The 13,156-nt window shown below is 36.0% G+C and overlaps 1 long non-coding RNA gene across 1 annotated transcript in view; it reads left to right on the forward strand.

The window, feature by feature from the left end:
• The window catches only part of LOC768995, an 83,296-nt gene extending 70,375 nt beyond the window's left edge, over nucleotides 1-12,921 (forward strand). Inside the window, exon 6 of the long non-coding RNA XR_006939140.1 lies at nucleotides 10,999-12,921. This is a non-coding gene — a long non-coding RNA (uncharacterized LOC768995). The remainder of the gene's footprint in view (nucleotides 1-10,998) is intronic.
• Nucleotides 12,922-13,156: the final 235 nt, after the last annotated feature.

A 13,156-nucleotide genomic window follows, 5' to 3' on the forward strand; every position in this document is an offset into this window, starting at 1 on the left:
GAGTTAGGAAGAGTTGAGTAAGAAATATGCCCTCAGAATGACAGTTCCTGTGTTGTATTTCATCAAGAGCAAATTGAATTTAAAGTAGCACGCTATAGAAGTAAATGGAAAAAAATGGCACAATAAGAACTCATATATTTCTAATAAATTTAAATATAAATGCATACAGCTGGAGTTAGGTAGAAATGAAGAAACCTTTTAAAGCATCATTCAGTTCCTTGTTGTATTCTAGTTTGCTTTTTCCCATCTCATTTAAACTGAAGAGGTAATTTCTCTTGATTTGAGGAAGAGAAAGAGGTTTGCCTGTTTTACCTGAAATGTTCCAGTATTTTGCATAAATTTTCAGTCAAAGTGGATGCTAATCAATATTTCTAATATTTGCTGGAACTTCTACATGTTTTTAGAAAATACTACTGTCAGCTGAAGAAAAGCAGCTGCTTTCAGCACTCTGATATATCACTGTTTTTACATCATTAAAAAAAAAATAAAAATCTGTGTAGCTCATAGCTTCTTTCATCCCTGAGGGAAGTATATCTCAAGCATCGTTAGAGACAACAGTTACAAAAGCAAGAGTTAGCACCAAGCAGCTGTCACTTTAATTTCCTAAATCTTTGTATTCTGAAGAAAACAATATTATTTTATAAACAATAACTTGGATCAGACTTAGGATTGCTTCTAACAGTATGTCTCAAAGTTACATGAGATTTTAGACAGTTATATAGTAGTGTATTCAGTGGGATTAGGCTAAAATCTTGGGGACCGAAGATTAGTCTTTGACTTTCTGTTATATCATCCTGATAGATTTTCATCTGCTCTTCATAATCAATCATGGAGTAAAAATTGAAGCATTCTTTTTGGTTTAGTGTAGATTATTAGATTCTTTTGCTTCTCTTTTATTCTGTTCCCCAACCAGCAGGATGTCCCTACTGATAAGAAACAGAGAATTTCAAAGCATGATTTACTAAAACGTAAATTAACTTTGGTTTTGTTTATTTATTCATTTAGTTACTGTACCTGATGTTTCTGGTGGTTCTAAACAATCTAGCTTAGTATGTCATGCAATTAACTTTTAAGATGGCTTTCCAGGAAATAGCTAACACAGTCTTTGGAATTATCATAATTCCTTGCACGCTGGACTGTTCCGAATTCCTTCTTATCAAATTTCTAAACTGTTAAGTCATCTTAGCAGGGGTTGGACTACATTCACTATTAATTACACGTGACAATGTAAAAAATATCATAAGTTCCATCTGATATGCATTCTTTTTTATAAGTCAAGGCCTAGTAATAGCAAAATTTTAAAAAGATGAAGATCTTTTAAAAAAAAGATCTATTTTGGATGAATCATAACTGATAACTGGTCCATGGACTCATTAGAGGAAAAATACTCTCTACTGATACAGGTATAATTCTTTTGTCAAGTTTAAAATTGTCTTCTTGAGATGTTCTATTGTTCTAATAGCATCTACTTGGAAGAAGGTATATTGGTGAAGACTTTTGTCTCTTGGTATGGCCTTTCTTATGGTCTTAAAGCATTGAAAGGATTATTTACTGTAACATTAGAGTTGTTTTCCATGTTTAGGAGAAATATGGAAAGAAAATGCACTGAGAACTCAGACTGTTTGCTGTAGAAAGAATAAAGTAGGGAAATCAGAAGCATGTATGCTCATAAGGTGAACAATTTCAGATACTGTATTGGTAAGATAGATTGTCCTTACAGTTTAGTGCCTGGCCAGAAAAATAGGAGAATAATACTTAAACATAAACTTAAAATCTTTGACAATGTGTCATTTGTTTTTAAGAAGTAAACAATATTCAACCTATGGACAGTTTTAAGCAAATAAATCAGTAATGAAATATGGGAAATGTAGGTTCTTAGCTGTCTTTCGCAGATGTAAGTGAAAGGTTTTCTTCTTTCTATACATATATATGATTTTTCTCTGTTAAGAGAATGTTAAGAAAGCTGTCAGTTATCCCCAGGATATAGACTCAAAATTGTTTGAAATGTATCCATTATTGTTCATGTCTTTTTCACTTTTTTCCTCAAATGTCTTACAGTTTATGGCAAATGTCCCTTCTTTCTTACAGAGTAGTTAATATGTAATACCAATATGGCTACAGAGTAGTTAATATGAGCCCTACCAAGGCTTTGAATGGTTGAGGGTTATTCATTTAGTTGATTCTTAGCTTCTTTCATTCTATTTACTCAAGGAAGAAGCAAAGACAAGAAGTAGAAACAGTTCAAAAATCTCACAGTAGAAGAGATGGTATTTAGACTTAAGCCCCCTCTGCCACCCCCCCCCCCCCCTTTCCTTTTTTTTTTTTTTTTTTTTAACCTCACTTGAAACAAATATTGGTGTAGTACTTTGTTTTTAAAGTCTTGGAGATTTTGTGTGTATGTATAACTGTGTGGGTGGGGAAAAAGGAAGAGTGATGATAATGAATTTTTCCTTTAAATATTGTGTATTTATTGTTCCTTTCTAATGGACCATCCATTCCAAATGAGTAAAGATACATAGCAGGATCAAAGTCAAGTCTCACAAGTTTATTTTGTCTTTATTGCTCTGTTCTTTTTATGTAACTCTGAGAGCATAAAGGGATGTAAAACTGCAGCAGATAAAAGAATGGGCCTTGCACTGATTACTGTAACTTGATAATCAAGGAGCTGGTAGCATGAATTTAAGTGGTACCTGATGTGTCATTGTGTAATTTCAATTATATATGCTATTATGGGAAGCATATTACTGTGTCTGTTGCTGCTGCTTGTACAGTGTCAAATCTCTGCTACTGATATGGTTGTATGTTTCTTGGAGGTGAATTTCCTGCAATGACAGCAGCCAAGTCATAGCATAAAAAAACTTAATGAGCAGGTAACTAGGGGTTATATTCAAGTTAAGAAAAATGCTACCAACTTTGAGTTACCACTTCAGGACTTTGTAATGATAGCTTATTATACTATGGTGTCTCAAAATCCTGTGCACAGTGAGCCAGTGAACTCTGTTGTGTTGTGAGCATGACAATGAGAGAATAGATGTCTTTGCAATATTGCATCTTAAGACCTCTTTCAGCTGTGCAGATCTGAGCATTTGATCTGTCTTGGTAATAACTCCATGCTCCATTCTCAACAGTTAAGCTGTTGATCCTGGAAAAACTAACAAGCAAGCATAAATTGACATACACAAATTAGATGAGACCATTCAAATCCGTAAGGATAATGCCGTGTTTGAATTTACCAGTGTGTATGTTAGGAAATCTGGGAGCCTGATTCGTTTCTGGACTAGGTGTAGATGGCTACTTACCTCAAAGTGGTCTTACCCTCTCCTTCAATAATTCTATTCAAATGAAGTATGGGGGAAAGAGTGGTTTCCCAGTCCAGTTGAGTAAGGGACAAGGAGTAAGGATCATTCTATTTCTATTCCTTCAGGTTTTATCACTCCGTCTTATCTCATGTAATGATGTTGCAACAGATTTACTGAATTTGAATGTTTCTCCAAGTTAAAGAAAGATTCCCTTGTGCATTATTTCTTCTCTCTTACGTTCATTCTGATTTCTTGCTATTATCCTTCAGCTCAGTCTCTTAAAGTTCTAGTGAATTCTTATCTGCCTCCCTCTCTTCTTTCGTTCTGTTTACTTTTCTTCTACAGTGATGTGTTCTATTTCTGGCTTTTTTGAAAGTCTCAGTAGTCTTGGTCAAGAGTTTGTAATACAGTAGTATTTGATTAAACTGGAAGCATTCATTTTAAGCTATTTGAAATACAGACTGTCCTTTGTGCACAGCCAACAGATTGCAAACAACAACAACAACAAAACAAACAGCAACAACAACAAACCCACCCAAAACAAACAAACAAAAAAACCCCCAAACTCATCTACTTATCCTATCTTGTACCTAGTATTTACTGTTACTCTGTCTTTTCCTGGATAAAACAGCACATAGGCATTTCAGTTAGCATCATCTGGAAAATTTTACAGGAAGTGGTGGTATATGTCATATGAACAGTTCTCTTCAGTGGAAATTGAATGACTTAGTTTTGGATGTAAATCGTGATTCCACGTATTAAGTGTGTTTCCTCGAGGAACCAGACAAAGGAGCTCTACAGTCTCTACAGGATTAAAAACACTAGGTGATTTTTAAGACTCCTTCCAACCCAAACTGTCCTATGAGTCTATGAAATCAACTATGACCCAGTGAAAATCTTAGTTACAATTCCATCTATTCTAGAATAGAAAAAAAAGTAGCAAAAGCGTGTCAAAAAGCTAATTACACCAAAACCTCTAGTAACTGGCATCTTATCTGTTCAGATGAATACAAAGCAGTATGCAGTATGTTCAACTGTTACCTTAACACATAATGTAACTCCAGGTTAGAGTCTGCAAACTCTTTCCGAATTAATTTTTAGCGTTAACAGAGCATTCACGTAAAAGCAGTACTGTTGCTCTCTAGATAGAGAGGAATGCTGCATGTGATTGACAGAAAGTGTTGCTTTTGATCATAGAAGATGGCAGAAAATTGTTCTATTACAATTTGATATGAAAAATGCTTCACAATTAGGGATTAATGAGAAACTCTGTCGAAACAGACAAGTTTTATAGAAACGAGAGTATTACTTTTGCTTAAATGTGTAAATGGATAATGGCTGAAGTGTTTTTGAGATCTCACCTAAAACTGCTATGTATAAGATTTTAGTGAATTTCATCTACCCACTTTGTGAAAACGAGAGGCTGCTTTGAATTGTTTTAGGAGCTAAATTCTCTAGTAACCAAGATTGCTTTCAAGATCTTGCATAGCAAATACTAATCTCCTGTTTATTAATTTCCCCCCAAAATTGGGTAGCCCTCTGCAGGCTGTTCTACGTGACCCCGCTAGGACGGGTTTGGATCAGAAAACCTCCAGAGGTCCCTTTCAAACTCAACTATTCTAAGACAGTTCTGTGATCTGAATTTTAAAGCACTCATTTTGACACTGTAACTGCCAATAGCTTTGGCAAAGAGCATTCTCTCTGGGTCAGGAACATGCAGTCTGAAGCATCACTGTGAGTATTGACAGCAAATGTTGTTCTCAGTCCTAATCAAAATCTGTTCTGGCTTCATCACTTGTTATCCAGGGAACACTGAGAAATGTTTTGTTTACTCTTCTTTCTTAGGGGAAAAATGGGGGTTCTATTTACCTGTACTTTAACAGCCCAAAATGAAATTCTGAAATTAAATTATTGCTGCTGCATTAATATGATGCAGTACCTTGGCAAGGTTATGAATATGTATGCTGTCCTTCTCTTCAAGCAGGTTTCTAGAAGTCTTGTCAAGGAAACTTGTACAAGATTGGTTCTTTGTACCAGGTAAATGTTCACAGTTGCTAAGGTTTGTTCCTGGAGCTGTTGACAGTGAAATAAACCGATAACATATACAACACATGTTGTTCATAGGCTGTGGATCTAGGCCAGTTACTGATTGAAATTAAAAAAAATAAATATCTTATTGTGTGTCAGTTTGAAGACAGCAGTATGTCCTTTCTAGTGGGGGGGAAAAAAAAAAAAAAAAGACAAGCCATGTCTTGACATGAGGGGAAAGCGTGAGGTAAAATAATGTACCTTGTTAATAAGTAAGGCATGTTTGGTGCTGTGTTGGCATGGTTACATAGCTCCTGGGTTAGAGCTGACTTGTATCTGATGGGCTTAAGGACTGGACAGAAAGGGTAGAAGTCTTTCTACATCTCTCTCTGCGGACTTGTTCTGTGTTATTTGGCTGTCACTGAGGCCTAAGGGTGGTAGATCTTCGTAATATTCAACAAATAACTGTATACTCACTATTGCTGCTGGGGACGTACATTTTTTTTCTAATTTCAGTCCTAGAAGGTCCCAGTATGTATGTTTTTGACATCTGAAGCTTGTTTGGATTTTGCTAGAACTACTATTTTTTTTTTTACTTCAAAACAATCAAACAACAAAGAAACAAGAAAACATTTAAAACAAAACAAACAAACACAACGGGGCTGGGGGGATGGCATCTGTGAGAAATAGGAGGAAAGAATTGGCAGATCCAAGTGTTGTGGCTTAGCCTTTGCTGTAATTATAATTTACTTTATATGTGAAGGCTTAAGAAATAAAACTTATTTCTCTCTTTTTTTTTTTTAATCTCTCTTACACTTAACAATACACAGTTCTTTCCCCTACCCCTAGCAATTGTAGGGAAAACTGGAATTATTATTTTATATTGAGACCAGTGGTGTTTTCTGGCCTGTTTTTCCTGAGCAGTGATCTGGGTGAGTGCATCCTAGTTTGAGTAGTAACTTAAAATCCTTAGGGGCAGATCAATTCAGAAATGTAGTCTAGTATATTAATATGACTCATAAACTCTGAGTTCAGGACTCAGATAGCAAGTAGTAGAAGTCCATTCAGAAGGAACATTTTATGTTTTCACAGGAAGATGCTGCCTCCCATCTGCACATTTTAATGTGTGTTAGTGTGGTGCAATTGTCTGATTACCTGGTACAACAACCTCTGCAGTTGAGCACTAACTGAAGAGTGTTAGCAGGCAATTAATCTGCATAACCTGGGGTGGAGTTGAATCTGTTGGATCTGTGTCCCTTGTCCAAAGAGCACGTGGGTGGTGGATCAGCACAGATCCCCAGATGCAGTGGGATTATAGTATACAAATAACAGATTTTGCTCATATTCAGCAATCCAATGCATTTTGCCAGCTTTCCAGAGATGAGTAAGGGAAGCTAAACCATGCCTTTGGAATGGGTCTAGCTTTGCTGTTATCTTTTATTGGGGGTTTGTAGGGCTGGTAAGGAAAATCTTACACTTTAAACTTGCTGAAGAGAGATGATGATTTTTTTTTTTTCTTGCTGCTGCAGTGATGCGTCTGGTCAGAACACCTGAAATAGCTTTAACTCTCACAGTAAAATGTCAATGGCCCTTCCATTTTCATTATGGAAAGCACTTTAACTCCGTGTCAAGCCACCTGCATTGTTCTGCGAAGGCAGACAGATATTGATTTTGCGTGTTCAGTAATTCCTCTGAGTTACACTGTATGTTAGTGCTGTACATTGCTGTGGTCTGTACTTTTTTTTTAAATTAAAACATGATGCTGATCTAGCATATCTTTTAAAATGTGTTCTCTTGAATTTTTTCCTCTTGATGAGTTGGCTATGGAATTATTTTTCTTACAGCTCTTGTCTTCTGTAAAAGTCATTGAAGTGCATGACAGTGAGCTAGTCAGTGGTTCCTTTTGTGTTTTACTTGTCTAGTTCTTAAGCTCTAAAGCAAATGCAGTGTTCAAAGTAAGCTGAGACTGACTTGTTTCCACTGACTAATTTTCAGCTATTGTAAGGAGAGCAATGTGACACTAAGCTTCCTCTGTAAATATTTTCAGTGATTTGCAGTTGTTCCTTCTATAGGAGAACATATGCTACCTTCCTGACGTATAAAACTTATTTCCACGTTTCTTTCTGTAAACACAGATGATAATCCTTTTTTTTTTTTGGATGGAAAAAAGTAGTACTCCGTGTTCTCTGGTTTAAACATTTTTAAGTCCAATTTCCAGCTGATGAACTTAGCAGGTTTCACCTTATGGGATTCATGCAGGTAACTGAGATAGGAGTATTGTACAATGGGTGCTCAGCAAGTTCATCACCCTTCTCGGAAGACAAAAAACCACAATCCAGTACTCAATTCCATAAGTCAGATGATCTCATTAATGATATGCTATGTTGATTTTTGTGTAAATGGTGGTGGAATTGGAATGAAATCCTTGTATTAATTAGTCGCAGTAGATATTTGTGTTTTTGTCTTTTCTTGCTTAGATTATGCGAACGTAACAAACTCCCTCAGGTCAGAACATATGGGAAGGAAAATGAAGTAGTAACCTTTGACACAGCACACTTTGTTTTGTCTTTCAGTTTAAAATTATTGTGTTTATACTTTTTAAAATGATGCTGCTTATTACTGACAGGCCTACTGCTATTCCCTGTGCTCCAGGTGGAGATTCTTTTCCAAGTCTGTTAGTAGGTTTAGGGTGATGCTTTTTGGTCTTGGTCTTGCAAAGGCTCTTGAACTACACTCATCATAATACAGTAGTTGTGAAGCTACTTCATAAGCTATGTACAGAGATCATAGTGTATATATATAGCTGCAATCACATTTAGCTATGTAAAAATTTATAGAACTGTGCAATAATAGTACTGTAATTATAATCTATAATTATTATGAAATTACATTTAGCTGTACAGGTCTACCTCAGCTGCTACCCTATTACCTGAGTTTTTAATGTAAGAGTAGAAGGCCTCCAACACTGTCTATCATTAATATTTCTACAAAAGCAGTTCATGGGGCAAGAGAGAAATTAATCCTACTGATTACAAAATTGATTAGAAGGTCTAATCAACCTCCAACTGCATCAATGAACAATACAATGAAATAATTAATGTCAGGAGGTGGCCAGCTCCTCTGAGCAGGCTTAATTCATAAAATGTTGGCCTTTAAAGTTCTTCAGAAGTTTTATTGGAAGAGTTTGGTTATTGTTTACAGGAGTTGGACTTTGTCCTCTCCTGGGCAGAAGTATGAGAAACAGATACCTTCCTGATGAGTTCGGTGTAATTAAAATTCTACAGCCTTAGCGTGTTATCTTTGGGTTTTTGCTTTATGCAGATGATGGCTAATCAGTGCTGTGTTTCATAGTTCTTTACTGAGCAAGAAGTTTCTCATAGAGTGAGTGATTTTTTTTTATTTTTTTCACTGAATGCCAGCTTTTGATTAGCAGCCCATGTTGACAGTTGCTGCCTTTTCAAACTCTCACATCAATCAACTTCCAAAGAGTTAATTTAATCAAAAGTAGAATATATTACACAAATAAGCCAAAGCTATTGCTAGATGAAAATATAGCAACAATAAGCACTAAGTGTACAATAAATTACCTTATATTACTTGATGTATTGTGATTATAGACTTGATGCAGCTAACAGTGCAATCTCTAGGATTTTTCCCCACAGTTTAGCTATAATAAATGTACCAATATAGGAAACATAAGAAATATGATTAGAGATATATCCCTTCACTTGCACCCGCTGCTTTACACCTACTTTTGCCTTATGCTTTGTTTTTTAATCTTTTATTAATTTTTTTTCCTTTTTACCATTCATTATGTAATTTCCTTTTTCTCAGCATCATCTGAATGTTTAAGGCTTCAGGCTGAGATAGATACCAACTTACTGCACTTCCTAATGTCAGGTGTGAGCTCTGATGCTTAATACTGATGAGTTACAGCCCAGAACAAGTCAGAATAATGTTTTTAGCAGGTTCTTTGAATTGTGTGTTTTAAGTTTTACTCTTGTTACTATTGCCTAGGGCACTGGGAGCAGAGTGACAAACAGGTGGTAGAGCTCCATTAATGAGCTACCTTGGCTGCTCATACAGGAGAGCAATCATCCTTCTCTTATTCCCCTAGGACATTAAATTAAAGTTGACAATGCATGTATAACTGCTGTTGTTGCCTGGTGACTAAGCTTAGCCTACAGTTCCCTTAATTGCATCTACAACTGCAAGCTTATAATAAAATAGCCTGTTTGAGTCTGCTGAATATGTAGCCAGACTAGCTTGAAACCATGTATGTACAAAAGGAATGTTTTCTATAACTTGTCTATTTTGCTGAACATGAATACACGAGTTTTCTCCACATTCAAAGAAAATATGTTTTCCTTCCTGTTACTCTGACTGGGCATGGAGAGAGATTCTTTATCGGGGAGTGTAGTGATAGCACAAGGCAGAAGGGCTTTGAACTGTAAGATAGGAAACTTAGGTTATATATCAGCAGGAAACTTAAAGGGTAGTGAGGTTCTGGAACAAGTTGCCTGTGGATAGGGGAGAGAATTGGAAAAAAAAAAAAAAACAAACAAACGTAGAACTTATGGGTTGAGATAAAAACGACCTACTAAGATATAGAAAAGCAAGGGGGGGGGGGGGGGGGGGGGAGCGTCATATTTATGACAATTATATATATAAATATGTGTATGTGTATAACAAGTGATGCACAAGCAATTGCTCACCACTTGTCAACTGATGCCCAGCTAGTACCCAAGCAGTGGCAGCTCACCTGGTGAACTCCCCCTTTTTCAGACTTTTCTTCTGCATGATGTCACATGGTATGGGATATCCCTTTGTCTAGATTAGATCAGCTGTCCTGGTTCTGTCCTACATTCCTTGTGCCCCGTCAGCCTTATTTGCTGCCAGGGCAATAGAGAAGCTGAGAAAATGGATGTGTCCTTTGGTCTTTACAGCACTGCTCAACAACAACTAGAAACATTGGTATGTTATCAACATTGTTTTTCTCTTAAAGCCAAAACATAGCAACATAGCATCATACTAGACACTATGAAGAAAATCAAGTCTGTCTCGGCTGAAACTAAGGCATGGTACTGTCACTGTATGCACCTCCTATACCTGTACCTAAAGATACAGACTTTCTCATCTAATACTTATAACAAGAAAACCAGTCCTCTCAATATTGATAAAGTGATACTAGTATCTTGGTTAAACCATCTTGGACTTCTGTATACAAAATTTTATTTACTTCACCTTTTCAGCTGTGTGTGTTGCAAATTTCCCGTAGTTGTGATTTTTTTTTTTAGCTTTTTTAATTGGAAAAGTTTAAATCAGAATTGGACTTATCTGTGCACATGTAACACATACGGAATGCAATCTAAAATATCTTGTCTGGCTTTACTGGAAGGAATAAAATTATGCATGGCAAGAACTTGTGTTGCTGAATTAATGAAAGGGCTTTTGCACGCTGTTTTTTTCTTATATTTCATAAGCTATTAAATCCTAGTATTGCAGCATATGTTTTTAATTTTTTTGAAGGCTAAATCAAAATATAGAAATTGTACTTTCCACCTCCACTGTATCATGTTTCTTTCCTTTGTAAGGAAACAGAGACAACTCAATCTCTTGCTGAATAAGACTAGGTAGCTTCTCCCTTAACAGTTTGCTTTTTGTACTGCAGAGATGGAAGAATAAGAATTCAACAGGAAACAGCAGAACTGTGTTACATGTGGAGGTCTCACACTTCATATTGTATCAACAGAAGAAATTGAAAAACAGCCCATAGAACAACAGTGACCTTCTTTCTTACCAACCATAAAAGCTATAATTGCCTGTAGTGGTTGAGAAGAACAGGGCATGATCTGTGTGCACTGCTGCTTTCAGCTGTGGTGGAAGCCATTCACTGTATCTTCTCAGTGAGAACTTTGGAACTTCTAGAAAAGAACAAAGGGGGAAAGAAGAAAGGATGCTCACCACACTGTTTTGTGAATGAATATTGTCATCTCAGTAGTTCAGTGCTAGCTCTCTTGACATTAGGAAACAAATGTATTTGAAAGTGGTGCTTGTTGCTTATTACAATACTAGGAAGAATAACTGCAACATTTTAACAAATAGGTTGAAAAGGTGAACTCTGAAGGGAGATGAAGGGTTTTTTTGGTAATTTGGAAGAATTGTGGTAGTGGGGTAGCAATACAGGCTGTCTGTTTTTCTTTGTGGTTCTCCTTCTTCAGGCAAGAGGTAGATAAGGCCTGTCTCTGAGAAAATAATGCACAGTAGATGCTAAATGCTATAGAAAAGGCAATGTGAGGGATATCAAAGGATATAATCACCTGTAGGATATTTAAACAAGCTTTCTGAAGAAACTAGATATTTACCTGTGGAGAATGCTTTTGGAGGTGAGAGTAAGCAGCTGAACAAGCGGTCTTAGTTGTCTGAGATCCTATATCTTAGGTTCTGCCTAACAGTGTTTATAGTAGCTTAGTAAGCAGGATCCCTCTTTTTGAGATGGTGAGGGACAGTTTTAACTGCCAGGTGCAACTTGTTGAGAGGAAGTCTATGGTGAGCACACTTGGCTTTGTAATGGTGACAGTTTGTCTGATCTTGGTGTTTTCTGTTTATTTCTTTTAAAGTGATGTTTCAGGGAGCTTTGAAGAGCTAAATAGAACTGCCCTTATTACAGTTGCAGTACCTGCTTTTACAGAGATTTATAGACACTTGTGTCAGACTTATCCTTTGATTTTCTTCAGCATATACTGTTGCACATTTGCATGCATTTGAAATACCCACTACACATAACATATTTGTCTATCTCTTTAGTTCCTTACTAACTCTCTCCTAGCAGAGTTATTATTCTCTAGGATATTCTAAACGGTGTATTTAAATGAAAAGTAGTAATCCCAACTGGCAGACTTTTGAAGAGAGGGATTGAAACGTGGAAACAGAGATACTCATATTGTCTGGGTCAAACTTTATACTGTTAATATATTTGCTTATTTTTAGGCTAGTTGTGCTGATTGTACATTGGCCAAATCATTGTGTAAAATTGTCTTTTAGCTAGGTTTTGCAATCTGGTTGCAGTCATAAAAACACAGACAAAGTAACAGTGTCTTGAGTATACAGTGTGTTCTCAACAGCTCTGGGAGATTTTTTGTTATTAATCAGTCTTTGTCTCTTCATTCAGTGAACTATATTTTCAGCTGTACTTGCCCACAGAATGCCTCTTTGCAACCATCATTCTAGAAAGTACAAGTCAAAGTTCATAGAATTCTTTTGCTTGTAGATTTGTACGATGTATTAATTTCATTTTCCACTTATATCCAGACTCTGTTCTTTGTTGAAAAATCAGCCCTGTAGGTCCATCCTCACTGCTGATTATGGATAAAAATAAGGATTGCCTAGTAGAGAAGTATTTTACAGGAAACTATAGGAATATGTAATGGATAATAATAATAATAATAATGGATAGTAATAACTTCCTCACTGTTCTCAAATGCATTCAAAAACTGAGTATTTTTTCCTCTGCAAGTAATACAAGAATTCAAAACAGTTCAATTCTTTTAAAATAATATCTAGAACTGTTAGGTCATGCTTCTTTAAGAGTATTCTGCCCTCAGATTAAAAAACAAAAACAACCCTAACTTCTGTGTATTTTTATTTTCCTAAAATTCTTTTGAATAATTACTTAACAGTACTTGCTGAAAAATTACTAGTGCTCAGGAGAAAATAGCTTCTGTAAACACAGTTAACTGTGAGATTTATAATTAAAATTATATTAAATTTCTCTTTTCATAGCTTTATTTGAGAAATTTGACATATCTGCTGTCACCCGATTTGATATG

This window comes from Gallus gallus, chromosome 4 (genome assembly GCF_016699485.2).
Source record: "Gallus gallus isolate bGalGal1 chromosome 4, bGalGal1.mat.broiler.GRCg7b, whole genome shotgun sequence".
NCBI classification, from domain to species: domain Eukaryota; kingdom Metazoa; phylum Chordata; class Aves; order Galliformes; family Phasianidae; genus Gallus; species Gallus gallus.